Genomic DNA, 5000 nt, shown 5'->3' with positions numbered 1-5000 from the left:
TCTGAACAAGCTGTAGTTGCCTTAGAGTTTTTTTTTGGGAGACCTGTAAGGAGACCATTGCAGTAATCAAGCTTGCTAGTGATAAAGGCATGTACAAGTTTTTGTAAGTCTTCGGTAGACATGAGCCCTCTAAGTCTTCTCTTGGAGAAGGAGAAAGAGAGAGAAAAAGATAAAGAAAGGGAGAAGGGGACATCTTCTTGGCAAGGTGGGCCATGGAAGACCAGATCTATATTACCCCCCCCCCCGTCCTTCCCCCCCTGACGACCCCCCCCCAACCCTCCGCGGCACGACCAGTTCTGCTTTGTTTCATCATGAACGTTTTATGCGTGGAAAAATAACAAGACGCCGCTGAGCCAAGTGGCTCGGCGAACGGACAAAATACAGAAACGAAGACAAAAGCCTTCTGTAGTTTCTAAATCAACATTCATTTGTGACTTGGCGAAAGCCCTGACTGGGGGAGAAGAGTCAGGGTTGGTTTTCATGTGAGGATCATGGTTCCAACAAGAAGGTCAGATTTCAGATCCCCCCCCCCCGCCCCCCAAGTCCCAGATGAGTCTTTCTGGTGAGGTCGGAGGTCAGGTGAATCTGGACCGAGCTCTAGAACAGACCCGATGGCGTCCCGCCGGAATTAAACGCGTGTTGAAGCGTGAGGTACCGCTGAGGACGTAGCTGATGATGATGATGATGATGATGATGATGATGTATCGCCTGTCCTCATCGTTTAACAGATCGTCAGTAGTTATAGAGAATGACTCTAATTCAATTATAATGAAGTATCATTTGTAGGAACGTTTGTGCTCTGAGGACTGCAGCTACTCTGCACGCTGTCCAGCGGGCTTTTAGGAAACTTGCTCCTACAGCACTTTATTCAGTTGTTTCTTCCTTGCCCCGACTTTTTGATGGCCGGCTTTGATTGACCTCAGCCTCACTTATAAATCGCTCTGAATGGACAACATGTAAAAACAATGAATCCATCTCAAAAAGACACAATAAATAAATAAAACAGAACAACGTACGTTTCAATCACGGAGGAAATGTTAGGAAAAGAAGGGGTGATGATGGAGGAGGGATGAATGGAGGAGTGAAGAAGGGAGGGAGGAACACCAAGACCCAAGGAAAGAAATACAGAGGAACAAGTAGCAGGGCGACCAGCGGTGTCTGAAATATCCCCAGAACCGCGATGCACCGGAGATAGTCGCTGGATGAAAAGCATTCCTGCATATTCTAGTGGCTTCCGAGATGTGCGATGCGAAACCTCCCATCCCTCATGTGTTGACAAAGACAATGTTAGTGTAGAGCTGCCGCCGTCGGCCATGTTTATGTTTGTTTCCCTGGCAACAAGCCCATTTAGGAAACAGTAGGGGCAGTAGTGGAGTCAATATGAGAAACAGGTGAGGGGGGCTAGCAGCCACAAAATGACTCTCTCTCCCTCTCCTTCTCTCTCTCTCTCGCTCTCATTCTCGTATACTCGCTCTGTCTCCAACCCGACCCCGCTCAAGCTCCCTTTCTATGTCACACATACTTTCACACTAATCTCACTCTCTCTTGCACTCTCTTCCATTCTCTCATCTCTCTTTTATTATTTTATTCTTATCTTCTAAAGTTCATCTTGGTTTGAATCAAGGCCCAAATGAACACAGTGATCATTTAACGTTTTCAAAAATATCCAAATACAATTAATCATCAAACATGTTGTTATCTCGTTTGCTTCTTCTCACACTCTTTTTGCTCTCTCTTTTTCAACACTCTCTCTCTCCATCTCTCTATCTCCCACTCTCCCCTCTCTCTCTGTACTCTCTCTGTACTCTGTACTTCTCCTTCTCCCTCCCAACTAACTACCTCTTTCTCCCCCCCCCCCCCTCCTCCAATGAAGGGGTGCAGCCGGGGTGGTAGTGAATCCATCATCTGTTGTCGTCCCTCCCCCTCCTCCTCCTGCTCCTCCTCCCCCTCCTCCTCCTCCATCTCCACCTCCTCCTCAGAACTTGTGAACTGGGGGTGAAGTGTCATCTGTGGGACACCTGAGACACATTGATCTCCATCTAGTGGAGAGGTGTGTTTGTGTGTGTGTGTGTGTGTGTGTGTGTGTGTGTGTGTGTGTGTGTGTGTGTGAATGCGCCTGGCACCAGGAGTTAATTGGAAGGTGATCTGAAGCACAATTTGTCATCATTTAGGAGTGACATGGCTCCGCTGATTGGCATGTCCCCTGTCTGGCCTCTTGGTTTGCATTCAATCAGGACCAAATGTCTCAAGGTGTGTGTGTTTGTGTCTCTGTGTGTGTGTGTGTGTGTGTGTGTGTGTGCGGGTGTGTCTGGTCTGTGTGTGTATAAATGTGTATGCATGCTTGTGTGTGCGTCAATGTGTGTGTTTGTGTAGGTATGTCGTTGTAGGTATATGCATTTATCTGTATGTGTCTGTCATTATGTAGGTATGTGTGTTTGTTTGTGTGTGTATTTATTTAGCCATGTTTGTGTGTGTGTGTGTGTGTGTGTGTGTGTGTGTGTGTGTGTGTGTGTGTGTAGGTGTGTGCGTGCATCCGTGCATGTTTGTGTATGTAGTTGTGTATATGTGCATGTATGTGTTGTGTATGTAGTGGTGTATGTGTACGGGCATGTTTTTGTGTATGTGTGTGTGTATGCCTGTGTGTGTGTGTGTGTGTAGGTGTAGGTGTGTGCTTGCATGTATGCGTGTCCGTTTGTGTGATTGTTCCCTTGCTGGCTTGTTTTGTTTTGAAATGGATGCTGCCGGGACTAATCACTGTCACTTTTCTGGAGTATTAAATGTTTTATTACATTCTGGAGAGTTCTGGAGACCCTTTCTGAGTAATGGACTTTGTCATCTGCTGGGGCCATAAAGAGACAGAACACACGTTTGTTCTACCCTTTTAAAAGAAAAAGGAAGATTTGCAAACTTCATGAACACATACACACACATGCACACGCACGCGCACACACACACCCGCGCACACATGTGCATGCACACATACACATGCTGTTATTATAACTTATATTTCAAACACTGTATTTCAGACATAATATATACTTAATATTATTAATACCTGAAATCAGAGGAAAATGTTAAACGTGAAAACGCGGCCCTTGGCTCAACCAAATCTCAAATGGATTAGATCTAAACGTCTTTTGTGAGCAACTAGTAGCAAAAGAAAATCCTTTTATGGTAGCAGTTCAGGTACACATTGGGAGCATGTTGTAAAAGCTGAATAATCCCATCGGCTAGAAAGTTGTTTTGGCTTAGGGGACGGAATGAGAGATTGGGTCCAGATATTTAGGAGGTCCAAAATCTCTTTTTATGTCCCACTGCTGAAGTCAAGATGGAAAAAAATATATATTTGACTGTTTATGGAGACGCTTTTATTTTAGTATAGGGACAGGCTATTAAGGAGCAGGATGAGGGAAGGGATTTTGCTTTCTTCAGGGGTATTGTGGGTTCGAAGCAAGACCCCTTTTTGCTGGGAAATAATCCTATTATTTTAGCAAATGTCTTGAGGGAGGCATCAATATTTTTGCTTCCCAATATTCCCAATTAGCTTAACAGTTTTGATATTTGCATCACGGTCTATATTGATAATGCATGTGGTAATGATGCAGTTGTGTGGTGGTATATGCAGCTTGCAACATATTGAGGCTTTTTCGGGAGCACATTCTGTGTTGTTTGTTTATTTCTCCAGCTGGCACTGAGGTAACATCAGCCAGCACTACATATAACTCTGTTAGGACTCCTGTTTAGCAACATGCCCAAACCACTTGTTGTTTACATGTTCACAGTGAGGGGGCATTTCTGTAGGCAGCACATTGGCTGATGTTTTTGGGTGGTGCATGTTGCCCTTGTGAAACGGTTGTTGTTGACTGCATGCAGGCCAGCCTCGCGTTCATATTGTCATGCCGTGGAAACTTTTAGTGCTGCTCCCTTGTTATGTGTCTTCCTGGAGCAGAGTAAAACCACACCTTTAAAAAATACCACTTTTTTCAGTGGAGAACCATTCTGTTTGAGGAAGTGAACATTTCTCTGTTGATTTGAGAAACATGTATACTATTGTTTAATTCTTTTAAAATATGAGGTGTCTGTTACTTTCCATTAAAATTGCTTTTCCAGAGAGGTCATTTTCTCTTGGCTGTGCACCCTTGCTCGTACCGGTGTGAAGTGCGTTTAGACAATGTTTGACAACAGCCCTCACACTTGCTACTATGGAACCTAATGGATAAATTTTTTGAAAACCTTTAACACCTTTTCTTCTGCATTTTCTTTTTATATCCTGGGGCAAAGTTCTAAAACATCTGCTTCTCCATAACCCAAAGAGCAATGCTTCAATGCGCCCTTTGATCTGTTATCTGTTTAGCTAATAGCTATAAACAGTTTGTAATTGAACTCTGGGTAATCTGCAAAAAAAGACTGAAAGGAGAGGAAGTAAGAAGATACGCGAAAAAGAGGTTTAAAAAGTGGCCTGGACTTCAAACGTGCAGGCACACACACACACACACACACACACACGCACACACACACACACACATGCACACGCACACACACACATTGTGTTTTGATGATAACACCTGTGTCTACAGGGTGTCCGGGTTGCCGGGGCGGGGACGTGAAGGGGGGTAACTGGAAGGGTCAACGATCATGAGGTGTGCGTTTAGCCTTTAGTGCGTAGCATGCTGTCACTTGCATGTGCTAGCTGACAGGGCTACAGGCAGCGGTGAGGCATGAAGGCCGACAGACACCAGTGTGCATTGGTTGTATATGTACTGTATGCGTCGCCAATGTTGCATTAGACGTTACGTTAGTCCAGTGTGTCTCCTAAATAAACAGTTGAAAGGTGACATCGACGCCTGCTCAACCCCACGACAACAGTAACCAATGTGATATGGTTACCACGGGAACAATGGTTATTTTGATGCAGGACGAGAACTAGGTTGTCTCTTCCTTCCAGGTTCACCGCAGAATCCCCCCCCACACACACACACACACACACACATCAGTAGGGG

Source organism: Micromesistius poutassou (genome assembly GCF_964030765.1).
Source record: "Micromesistius poutassou genome assembly, chromosome: 21".
Taxonomy (NCBI): Eukaryota; Metazoa; Chordata; class Actinopteri; order Gadiformes; family Gadidae; genus Micromesistius; species Micromesistius poutassou.
Note: the sequence above shows the minus strand (reverse complement) of the source record.